The sequence below is a fragment of the Thalia democratica genome, unplaced genomic scaffold (genome assembly GCF_965202585.1).
Source record: "Thalia democratica unplaced genomic scaffold, ktThaDemo2.hap1.1 HAP1_SCAFFOLD_508, whole genome shotgun sequence".
NCBI lineage: Eukaryota > Metazoa > Chordata > Thaliacea > Salpida > Salpidae > Thalia > Thalia democratica.
The window spans coordinates 22,996-36,864 of NW_028139549.1; positions in this window are offsets into that span (position 1 = coordinate 22,996).

Sequence of the window (13,869 nt, forward strand, 5' to 3'; positions counted from 1 at the left end):
TTTTGAAAAATTTAAGAAACTTTATTTACTAAACTGCTTTCTGATAAAATAAGTGAAAATACTTAACAAATATAAGTTAAAAGTTATGTCAATTTTATGTTAAATGCAAATAATAAACATTATACTTGTACTGAATTTTTTAAAACCGACAGAAGTTTTGTGGATTGTGTGGATTTAGATAGTTTTATAAAACGTTCAAAATTACTTAAAATAGTTGATATTTGTACTTTTTTTAATTATTTGTTGACATAACATTGTCTTAGTTATTAAATACGATTTAAGTTTGTAGAAATTTACCGTGTTTTATAAAAAACCGAAGTTCTAAGCTTAAGTTCAAGCACTTTTTATTATTGCATTTAGATCGTAGTGGTAAAAACTATTTTTTTAATAACTAAAGAAAATAAAGTTACAGTGATTTTAATTAGATTTAAAAATTTAGTTATTCTCGTAGCTATTTTCATATACACATATTAGTCAAACAACTTGAGAAAACTTTCTTAATTTGAAGTCTAATCTATTAATTGTTTAAACTGAAAAGTCAAATAGAAATTTAAAGAAAAGGTTTCAGCAATTACCCTATTTTGCTGTTAGCTATTTCATATGCTAGATAAGATATCTAGTTTCTAGAATTTTACAAATTCTTTTCAACATTTCAAGCTTCTTACAATCTAGATAACAGGTGCCTAACTGTTTGATTTCATTAGTAAAGTTGTTTCAATTAGTTTTATAGAATTAAAAAAATTGTGTTAACAAATTGTTTAAACTATTGTGATTGATGTATTATGTTTTGAAAATATAGATGTTTATAACATTTATTTAGTATTTAGGTAAAACAACTGTGTTATTAATTCTAAGACAAACTTTTTGAGTAAGTTTTATATTTTTCTAACAACTCAGCGAACCTGGTCAACTATAAATGCTATCTTTAAAGTTATCTGTCAAGTAAAACTTATACATCCAAAATTAACTATAGACTATACTTAAAATCAACAAAAAAAATAATTCAAATCGAGATACTATGAGCACAAAGCTTTTCATAAAGCCGAATATAATAAACTAAAAAACTGTAAACAATTAGTAAAAAATATGGAGCCCGAAAACGGAAATAATAGTTTCTAATTGAACGGAGTAGTATTGAGTGTGTTAAAATTAACGCCATATATATTAGTAAAGTATGTGTGCCATATGCAATCTAAAATCATTCCATGTTGCACTATATATTAAAAAAAAATCCATAATCAAAAAAAAAAAAACTAATTACTCGATGCCTTAAACGAATTTTCCTAGTACGAAATTGTCAGTATTGGTTGCAAAATCGGTGTTTGTGTGATTAATTCAAGTAATTTTATAATGCAAAAAACAGAAAATAAATTTTAAGAGGTTTAAATTGTTATACAACTAATAAATGTTTTTATTAAGTCTAAATACAGAAAAAAACACTTTGGAATATATCAAGTTAACTAACAGATTTTTTTTTTCTAACTGTAGTTATTAATATCAGCCGCACAATTATGAAACTGTAAAAGTTTCGTATCAAAAGCATGAATTGTTCGTACACAAATGATAAATAACTTAACTGATTATTAAGTTTATAGCTAAAACTATTTTGCAATTCCGTCATTTTTACGTCATTAAGAAGCATAGAAGTTATAATTTCTTCAGTTTTGTGTTTGTCAGTAAAAATTTTGAAGTAATACTTGTAGATTATTGATTATAAAATTTGATCTTTAATTTTAATGTAAATTATTAAGAACTATAAATTTATTTTCTAAAATTTAAGAAATAATATACAATATGAAAATTTACCAATTTTAAACTTTTATATGTAAACGTATTTGATTTTGTTTATAAAATAAAAATTTTAAATATTACTATTTTTAAGCAATATGAAGTGAATAAAATAACATAACTTATTAAAATTTTACAAATTTTTTCAAATGTGTTTGACAAAAAACTTAGTAAAATACCGATTTTAACTAATGAGAATTTACTAAAAAACAACAGCACAAAATATGTTGTAAAACAACTAGCAGATGTTTTAAAAAATAAAATCGATTATTTAAATTTATAAAACTATATACTTACAAATTCTGTTATAGTTTTATATTTAGTTTAGTTATAAAAATAAATTTTATATAAACATAAGTTAATTTCTATTTGAACGGGTTAAAATTACACCGAAACAGAATTGTTTGAGGGCACAAAATTACATGAAGATAATTTGTACGGAGGGTCATTTTTTCACGAGAGTAAAAAAAACAAAAATAAGGTATATAATAAAAAAAAAACAGAACGAAAACTTAAGTATAATATGATAAAAAAAAACAAATCATAAACGAGGGTAAGGGTTAAGAGTAACAGTGAAAGTAAAAAAAAAAAAAAAAAAAAACATATAATAAAATGTTGATAAAAGAAAATGAATAAACTAAAATAACTTAACTAAAAAGATAAAAAAAAGACTACGGACCGAGGATAAAGGTTAAGGTTAACAGTAATAGTAAAAATAAAAATAATTTATTTATAAAAACAAAACAATTCAAACAAAAGTTTTATCAATCAACATTGTTCGACAGTGCAAAATTGTCAGCTACCCATTTTTATAGCACGAAAATCAAAAAATTATTTTTAGTTTGTTTGTAAAAGAGAATATTTCAAAGCTTAGTATTTTATTTACTCTGAACATTGTTTTGACGTCATGGATATTAATCACACAAACTTATATTTTCATGAAATCTATATGATTAGTACTTATATTAAAAATTTGTAACAAAGACTGTTTACAATTTTTTGACATATTTGGAAGTTGTTGAAGTAGTTCTTAAATTTCATCTTAACTACTAACTACCCCAGGTTATTTCATAAACTTGAACGAAGTTCTATATTACTTTTCTTTTTTAAACGACTGTTTAAAATAACAAAAAAAATGTTTTATAAACGATTATATGTGTTCAAAATTATTCCATAAACAAAAATTATATTAGTTTTAGGTTTGTGGTTTTGAACTATATTGTTTATATTTTATTTAAAGTAGCTAACACTAACTATTGTAAATTTTTTAAATCTCGTAACTTCACTGCATGGAAATACAGTGTAAAATATTGCAACATATAAATTATACACTTGTATATTTTTATAATGTCACATAAGAACGTAAATGCGACTAATTTGTGTTAAAACGTGTTATCAAGTAAAACTGCTTATCTTCTGTACTCTAGAGACTCTAATCTGAGTTTCACTAATCTATCATTGTATGAGGTATTTAAAATGTTGCTCTAATACAAACAAAACGGGTAAAATTTCTCTGCACAGACTCAATCCTAACAATGTATTATTTTAAATAGGGTGACCATATTAGGGTATTGTATTCGAGTTTAGGGCGAACGTAGATTTTTAATAATTTAGTAAGAATACTAGCAGAACTGGTTTTAAAACTTTTAAGTATTTGATATGATGAGCTTTTATATAAATAACTTATATGTTCGTTCTATTTTAGATTTTCAGATATATGTATTCCCAAGTCTTTAAAAAATTTTACAGCTGGTATTTTAGTTTTATTAACTAGAAGGTTAATAGGGAAGGGTTTATTTTTATTGATGGTTAGAACTTGACATTTTTTTGATTTAAACCAAGTTGTCTTGTTTTTAGCCAATCGTGAATATTATCTAATGTTATTTGTAATGAAGTTTCTGACTTGCTAAATACTTTTGCATCATCTGCAAATAGACCTATTTCGCTTTGAATGTGAGTATTAAAAGTGATATCGTTGATGTAAATTAAAAGGAAACGAGGACCAATGACTCCACCTTGTGGTACTCCACTGTGAATTTTCAGAAGATCTGATAATATGTTGTTAATGAGTACACTTTGTGTCCTACTATTTAAAAATTTGCTTAACTAATTCACTAAGTTATCATCAAAACCATATTGAGTCATAAATTTCAATAATCTAATGTGTGACACAGAGTAAAAAGCTTTTTTTATGTCAGTTTAGACCACTGTGACTGATTTATTGTTTAAGTAAATTATTAGCCAAGCGAATAGATGGTTAAATATTATTTGGAAAATAATTTGTTCAAAAATTCGGTAAAACGTACTGATTAGAGATATTGGCCTAAAATTTAATGGGTAATTTAAGTCCTTAACTTAATATCCAGTACATAAAAATAACTTAAACAAGAATAAAAAATGTTATACTACTCTGTCTGAAAGTATTCAAAATACACTGTCTGAAAGTTTTTAGCGATTTTGTTTCAAAACTAGTACTTGTATAACACGTGCCTTATACAATCGATATTAACATGTGATTTACATAAACGTTTTCATTAGATTATTTTAAATATAATTCAACAAAAACGTATGATAATGCTACTTCAATCATACAAGCAATCAGTGAGGCACAGTTACGTTCAAATTGAAGCTTGTCAATCAACTACGGCCAGAAACATTTTCAGTTGTCAACCTTATACGGTTCGTCATGTTTTACCATGAAGCTACCGTTTGCTTGTTTTGATCATTGACCTCAATACTGTTTTTTTGTATGACAAACTTTAATAAATTGTTCTTTGGGCAAGACAACTGGCTCGTTTATTTTGAACCATATCAAAAAACGGACATTGATTTATCAGGCGAAAATCTTGACTCCTATATAGCATGATACAATTTCAAGTTAACATAAAGGTTTGATCATACCACAGATCACAACAAAATCTGTGTATAATTCTAACGAAAGCTTATAATTTGATGGTCAATTGCATGACCAAACCTTTTTTCTAGCTTCGGCTTGTCTCACGGCACAAGAAGTCAAGGCTTTGACGAAAAAGACATTTTTTTCAATAAGATAGCCTTAGTGACATTTGTTTTTATTAGAATCAAAATTGATTTAAATTTAGCAAGCAGTCGAATGTATTAAAACAGTTTTCATCTAAAGCTTTAAAGACTTTTAGACTAAGAAGCATTTAGACTATCTTATAAACTTTTATATTAAAAAAAAATATTTTTGGAAAGTATAAATATATTTTTTTATTACTAAAAAAATTAAAGTAAACATATTTTATCGGTTAATCAAAAAATATCTATAGTACGGGAAATTTGTAATCATAAATCTTAAGTACTATGCTTAAAAACTTTAACTAAATTTTAATTACGCAAATTTCTTATATTAACTTAACTGTTCAAAATACAGGTTTAATTGTTTGCTAATAAAAGATCCTAGTGAAGTAACTTCACTGAAATATAAATAAAAACAAATTATTATGTAATCTTTCTTTATTCTACCAACCTATATTTCTGTCTGTCAACGAAAAAACACACTTCAACTGGGTTCTGTAACAAAATAATTACTGTAATGAGAGAATAGAAGCATAGATTAAAGTAGGTGTATATATATTTTCATCAAAATAAGATATTTTCTACAGATAATAGTTATTAATAGGTGAAATACTTAATATTAAATCCGACTGTTATAAAACTATACAGTATTTATGATTATTAAGTCTAAAATAAATAAAGTAAGCTAAATTACACAACAAAACATAATATAAACAAAAAACTCACGTTAATGGGAAAGATAACTAATTCAAATTTTAATTTTTTTAGCATATGACTACCTTGTTGTTTTATATGTTAACTTTCATATATAACACAATTTACTTATTAATTAAAATATCTGTATGGGATATTTAGATTAAACAGCTGACTTCTACTTTACCAATTAATTATTTTATTAATTATAAACTACAATATATATTTAATTCAGGTCACTATGATTTTATGTATGCCGCTGTAAATTAATTATCGGTCAGTACATTGTAAGCCTAATAACAATTTTGTTTTATGTGTTTTGTTTTTTTCTTAAAGTTTAATTTTTTCATTTTCGAATTTTACATTTGAACTAAATCTGCTTCCTTATTCTATATAACTTTGATTCAATCATTACAAACATTCAATATATAATATACATGTTACATCGAGTTTCTGTGACTTTTATTGCCTTCAGCGTCGTTAAGTTTTATTAAATTTTATTGATTCACTAACTAATGGTTAATGTTTTACTTTTGTTCATAATAGATTACATGTAAACTAAATTAATGTTCCTTGCAAAACAAACTAAATAGTTTAAAAAACTCATTTACATTGTGACGTAATTATTAGTTGTAACGAATGTATTTTTCATTAGTTAACAACAAAAAAATTTGAATTAGTTATCTTTCCCATTAACGTGAGTTGTTTGTTTATATTATGTTAACAAATATTATGTGTTAATTATATTATGTTAATATTGTTGTGTAATTTAGCTTACTTTATTTATATCAGACTTAATAATCACAAATAAATATATATTCTAGCAATATCAATTTTCCTATGTAAAATTTTTAAAGTTGTTAATGTTTTTCCAGCGATATCTTTGAGAAACTGAAATATTTCATATTTACAAGTCAACACAAAAGACTATAAGTTTTATGCCTATATTATTCAAATTTAACAAATTTAAATAGTCACGTAGGTGTTTCAATACAAACATGTTTTGAAAAGTAAAATTCTTTTAAACAATTACAACCAAACAGTTTTATTTGAATGAAATTGTTAAAAAATCGATGCTTTAATTTATTCTATTTATTTAGCAATTATTGAGACAAGAAAAATACAGAGAATTTCAAGTGTAAATGATACCTGGTAAGAAAATAAAGTACAAAGTATTAGTTTAATTTAAATCAATAGTTACTAATAACTCTGAGTAAGAAACTATGCTTTTGGTCACTAAGGAAAAATTAATTATTTTTCTGCAAAAACAAACTTTAAAAGTTCTTAAAAAAGATACGTTTTTTTACAATCATAATTTTGAATATAGATTTTAATTTTAGATATATATACGTTGTGCATCATCTCCTAAATAGCTCATAGATTAGATTAAGTACTTTGGTAATTCACTATTTTAAAATAAATAACAGTAGCTTTAAAATTATTGATTGTATGTAAGTTAACAAAGTAATTATCTATATTTTATGTCAAGTATTAGGAATAAGCAAATAAGTAAAGTTGACACTTTACTTTTTTATAAGAGATAAAGTACTTAAATTAATAAAACTTGAATTACAACACTTACAAACTAATAATCAGTTAAGAGCAAAGTTTTATAATATTTTTCTTAAACGTCATTTTAGATAAATTTGAAAATTATTTTTTACTTAGTGATTCGAATTTAGTTTTTTTAATTGTATTCGTTTCTATACTGCTGTGTTTAAAACAGATGAATACTGTTTTAACTTTAAAAATAGAGTGGATACGTTATTTACGTTGGTTTTTTGGTTTTTATTTTGTTCACAAGGCATTGAAGTCTAATAAACGCGTCACGATTTTAAGCTTCTTATCAGGGCTTATCAAAGTATTTATTATAAAAATTCTAACAGCTTATATGATAAACTTAACTTAAAATTACTCATTTACGTGTTTATATATATTAATAAAAAAATAATTTTTGAATGTTATTTTATTTTTTGGTATGATGCATATTTTACTTAAAAATGAATAGTTTTTGTTTTCACCTAAATAATTGTTATATTAGTAATTATTAGTTATTCTTTGGTTTAAATTACTAGTCAAAATAGTTTAAAAAAACAAAACCGATCCAGCAATACCATCGTAATCGTCATATTTGGGCAAGTGTAACATGTTTGATTATTAAACCAGCGATTTTTGTTGTCTGTTTAGCTTAGTGTTGCTGTTCACAATTTTAAGCTTCCTGGCAGCTAGATTACAGGCGCCTGCCAAAACGCCCAGCTGATTATAAATAAAAGCTAGCGTATTTAATTATTATAAGAAATATAATTTTCATTATTTTATTACAAGCTTTGTTTAGTGATTTTTTAATTAGCAAGTTATCAGTAATACATACTTTATGCTTTAAACATAAAATCTAAATCTAACAAATAAAAAGGGCGATACTGCAATTAATACTTTTGTAAGTAACTAGTTTTTACATCAGAAAATTTATATAGACTTGTAATGTATTCTTGCGTTGGATATGATATTAGAATTAGAGTTTTTTATTTATACCAATACGAACAAGGTTAATAACAAGTATTTTTTCAATAATGAAATACTATTTGGTATTTGACTTTTGAGGTTTATCACTTTTTTATTATATATGGTAAGTTTTATGCTTACTTAGTTACTCTATGTATATATACACACATATAGACAACAAAATGGTTAGACAAACTAAATTACTTTCCACATAGCCCACTTTAAAGGCTTTTAGATATTTTAGTGCAAACTGGGAATTTTTTTAAAAACATCGTTGTAGAATATTTGTTCATTAATAAGGTGTTTTAGATTCTCACTTTAACTAGAATTATAGCATTAAGTTTACAAGACCTTATGTTAAGTAATGTCTAATTTGTATTTAATTAGTAAAAATAAACACTTAGTTCGGGCCTTGGAGATTATAGTATGACCTATGCACAATTTTTAAAACAATTAATAATTTTGAACATCAAATCAAAATACTTTACAGTCTTAGACAAGGTAGTCAGAGTTATATATAATCGTTGTAGTTATAACATATTAGTATGATAATCTAAATAAACAATACAAACTGTACATAGGACAATATTAATTCTTTTTGTAAGATTGTAATATGACAGTTATATATCTATTCAAAAACTTATATTATATACACGTCATTTAAATTGTGAACTAGCTTTTATTAGTGACATTGTAAGTTAGAACAAATTATTTTATTAGGAAAAAAAATAGAGACAGAATAATTTAATGAAAGCTCTTAGTTTGTACTACAAAGACTAAGACTAAGGCTATTTAAGATATAAATTAACATAAAAAAAAACAAGAAATCTATGCAGTTTTGTTTAATATAAGTATATTAAAACATAATTTTATTTAACTTTATACATGTAATACTACAATAAACTTTATTTATAAAAATTTTTAGTAGTTTTTTTACTTAGAAAAACGAAAATTGAAAAAGTTATATATTAAAACTTTTTGTAAAAGTCGGGGTTGTAATAAATTTTTAATACAATTAACTTAATTATTAAAACTAGTAAAATTTTAAAGTTTAATGATCATGTTAGTTACAAGACATTTTCTCAATATCCAAAAAAACCATATATAGACAGCGACACTTTTGACTTTGTTTCATTAATAAACTATGTTTATAAGAATTTAAGAAAAACAGTTGCTTTTTTGACTTCAATGATAAAAAGTTAATAAGTTTTGTAACTATTCATTAAACTATCACTAATATGAAAATTTTGTGCAAAGCTCATAAATATTTTGGTAATCAATTTTAAATTGTAAAAAGTTTTTAGTTAGTCTATAAAACATATGTTTTGATTTATTTTGCTTAAATTTTTGTTCTTTTTTACCAATTTAAGGTTTATAGTTTCATCATCAAACAACTGTATTACAGTACTTAAAGATAAATATAATTTATAACAATAAAACTATCAATAATAATTTATTAAAAGTAAATAGTTGTGCTTAATTTTCAAAATAGAATCTAGTGACATCACACTTCAAAAATAATTCAATGAAAAATATATTTTTAATAATTAGTTTAGTAGTTGTAGCGTTTGTAAACACAAATTAGAGCTCTTTTAGCTTTAGTTTTGTTTGTATAAGAACTAAAACAATAAACTCATATGTGTTTGTTTTAAATGATGTTGATTAGTTTTTGCATAATGAAAAGTTGAACCTATTAAAGTCATTTAAAATTAACCAAAAATTTATTTTCCAGTTTTTATGATTTTTCATACTGATATTTGTGATTAAAAGAAGAAGTCGCATTACGTAATAATACAGCAGTAACTTTTTAATAAAATTAGATCATTTTAAGATAAAACTTATAAAAAGTTTTGAAGTCAAAATTATTTGAACAAATTTTAAAGTTGGATAAAAATTTTGTTTTTATTAGATTGTAATGCTATTTTAAGGTTTTATAACAGTATTTTTGTAGTATGACAAAATAAAAATTGTTTAGTACAGATTCACATTGAAAAGCGGCCCAGGAATATCTGTTTCTAGTGAATTCAGCCAACCAAAGATTATCAAATATTGCGCGTAATGCCAACCTTATTACAAAACAACCTGTGAAAGTAAAAAGAAAATTTCAATGTAAAACTGAAGATTAATAATCGAAGTTGATATACGAGCTTAACTTAATTTTATCTTATTAACCAAACCATACTTAAGTCAAATGATTTTTTAATTAAAATTATATGTAAAATAATGAACATAAAGAAACCAACTTTGTTCTGTAACTTTTCTTTAAAATAATATTGATAATAACAAGTTACTTATAATTTTAGATAAGTACAAATTATTAAAACTAAGCATTCTGTTATAATGAAAATTTATGAAAACTAATTTTAAGCCTTTTTATCAAGTAGTTTTAATTTTAGTTCATTATTCTGAGATGTCAGCATTACTTATGTTTAATTTTGTTAATTAAAAATAAGAATTGTTAGATTTCTCAACCCATTCATTAGTCTATGCCATGGTTTCCCAAAGTGGGCAATATCGCCCCCCTGGGGCGATTTTAGTAAGTTTGGGGCGAAAATTAGTAAGGGGGCGACAGAGAGGGCGATAACTAGTAAGGGGGGAAAAGGGGGCGATTTTAAAATTTTTTGCTGTCATAAAATTTTTATTTTTTATGTTGTTATTTTACTAATTTTAGTTTTCTATTAAAATTTTGACCCTGAGGTAAAACTTAAACGAAACAAGTTTATTTTGTTTATGTAAAATATAGAGAAAAAAATCAAGTAATTATGACTTCAACTTTCAAGTAAATTACATATTTTCATTCATATAATTTCTTATTCAACAATTACATAGGTCATAGACAATCAGAATCCCTCTCAACATTTTTTAACCTGACATATATGTTAATTGGGATGATAAATGGTTTGTAAAAATCTATGTTATATATTATTAACTATCACCTCATGATATTTCTTATTGTTTTTTGAAAAGTCACTAAGTTAGAATAAGAAATAAAACTATACAGGGTTGCCAATTTGTCTAGAAACCTGGAAATACCTGGAATTTGATAATTTAGGCAAAACAAAACCTAAAAAATCTGGAATTTTTTACAATTTAAACTTATTAAGTAGTAAAATTTCGATTTGACACTAAAAAGCTATCATATAGATAAAAATATGAATCCCTTCGAGGAAGATCTTTTTAAAGTAAACGACGTACAGGAAACCTTCTCAGACTTACAAATTGACCTTGAACTCAAAATAAATTTTTCCAAAGAACGATATGATAGTTTTTGGACTCAACAAAACCTAAGGCAAAATTGTCCAATCATTTCAGAGGAATTTAGATTGTTGTTTATAGTTTATCCTTCTAGCTATGCTGTTGAGAAAGCTTTCAGTTAAGTTATCAACATATTTAGCAAAAAATATAATCTAGATATTTGTAAGTGAGGCGTTATTTTACTGATTAAGAATCAGATTAGAAAAACTTGCAAGCAATCATGAACCTCATTCTTCACATTATATTCGACTTCAGTAGCAAACATTATTTAATGATTTTTTTGTTTATTTTATTTGATCTTTTAAAATACTTCTTATTTAATCTGGTTTGTATTGTATTTAAGAAGTCTTTTTATAATAAAAATTTTATTAAGTTACTTATTCTACAACAGGTTTGCATAATGCCTAATAAACATTAATTACGGTAGACTTCCTCTGGAGTTCGCACTTTTTACTCAAAAAATAGAGCAAATTTATATTTTCTAAAACTTAACTTAAATAAAGTCTATTACTAACTAAGTATGAATAAAACAAAAAATACACAATATTTAACTGCTATATAGATCTACTACATTAGCTATATCTAATGAATGTTAGTTTTATGTTTTAGTTGATTTCATGTTTATTCCTAACCTTATTGCATATAACATATTTAAAATTATCATTTTGTAAAAAAAAATGGTAATAATTTTAGAGTTTGCACTTTTTGATTTTCTTCAAAGTGCGAACTCAAGCGGAAGTCTACTGTATTTATTTAATGGTTTATGTTCTTTTAAATCTGTTAATAGTTTTATTTTTACTTGGTTAATTTTGTAGTTTATATTTGTTGTTTACATTACACTAAAAGTTTTTATAGCATAGTGATTAAAGTATTTGTTTAAAGAAAATTATTTGACATATTTTTGTTATTACTTGTTTAACCTGTATAAATAAAAAAATGTTAATGACCATAAAATTTTTTATTTAAAAAATTTTATTTGGTTTTAAAAAAGTACAAATTTGAGGTCTCTATTTGAAATGACTTCAAATTTTCGATTTAAAAGATTCTTAAACTCAATTTTATTTTTTAACTTGATTTGTTATTGTTAAAAAAATTATATATTAAGGAATTTTAAACTATTAATACAACTGTTTTTTTGTTTTATCTTAATTTTTTATATACTAGCAATTAGAATAGGTTGTTTATTTTAATAGTTGAACTTTACCTTTTAGTTTTTTACTATTTCATTCTGGTAGATTATTATAGGCTAAACACTAGAGAAAAATAAATTTAAATATTATTAATTAATCTATCAAAAACATTGCTACAGTTACAAAACAAAAGTTTAACCTAATTAAAAAAAATTTTCAATCGATTACTTTCTGTTCATAGAATTAACTGTAAAATTTTTGATTTGTTTTTGAATTTTAATTAAGAAAACAGATAATGTTAAAATCAAGGTTTAGTTTCCTAAAGGTTAATCCAAGTGAAATACTATTTAATGGTATTCTACTACAAAACATATAGTTTAAAAAGTTTAAAATTAAGTTTTAATTTTACAACTAACTTGCTTATAATATATCTTGGCTTAAAAATAATAATTTTTCTACTTTAACTGAAGCTGTTGATTAAACCACTTTTCATGTGAAATAATCAATCAGTCGGTCAAACTTCCCCAAACTAGATCAAAAATTATGTTTTAATATTTATTTTATTATGTGTAAAATAAACTGTTCATTCTTTTATAGTTTTTTAATCTATCTATGATAAATCAATTTGAGAATATGCCTATTTATAAAATAACTTAAGTATATTGTTCAACTTAAATAAGTTACTTAGTATTCACTTCTAAATGTCCGAAATTAGTTATATAAAAGATTAGATGAGATTTCAGATGAGTAACGTACGGTCCAGGTCCAGTAAAATTTCGGCCCGCTAAGTACCTTGAAAACTACTTATGCAAAATAAATAAAATTTATTTTTATGATACTCAATATTTTGAAATATACTTTCAACATTGTTTTTCAGTTCACAATAGTGTTTACTAGATCACAATAATACTAAATCATTTTACTACAATTTTGCTACTGTTTTTTAACTTTCATATTTTTATCTTTTAAAATATGCAGCCTGCAATTACATTTTTTACGAGTTGAAACTATAAACGATTTTTTAGTAAATATGAATTGCTGACTACAAAAGTTGTCCACCACTAATTTAAAAGTTTTATTAATTTCAAAACAATTCATATCTAAACAGGATTTATTACAGATTACAAAAGGCTTTATAATAATTAAGTATTTAAATACACTTTACGGGGCTTATAAAAAAACAAATGTAACTTACTTTCTCAAACCCAGTAAACTACTTTGGACACAGCCCAAAAGTGAGTGCATAAGAAGTACTAAATTAAATTTTGAACACAACTTTTTCGGCTCAAAAATTCATACTCAAGAGAAAAACTACTTTGTAAAATCGTGGGGGAGGGGGGGGCGATTATTTTTTTAATTTCTGGAAAAGGGGCGATTTGAAAAATGAGTTTGGGAAACCCTGGTCTATGCGATAAAGCAAGAAACATGTATTAACCACTGAGAATAACTTAACGAAAAAATG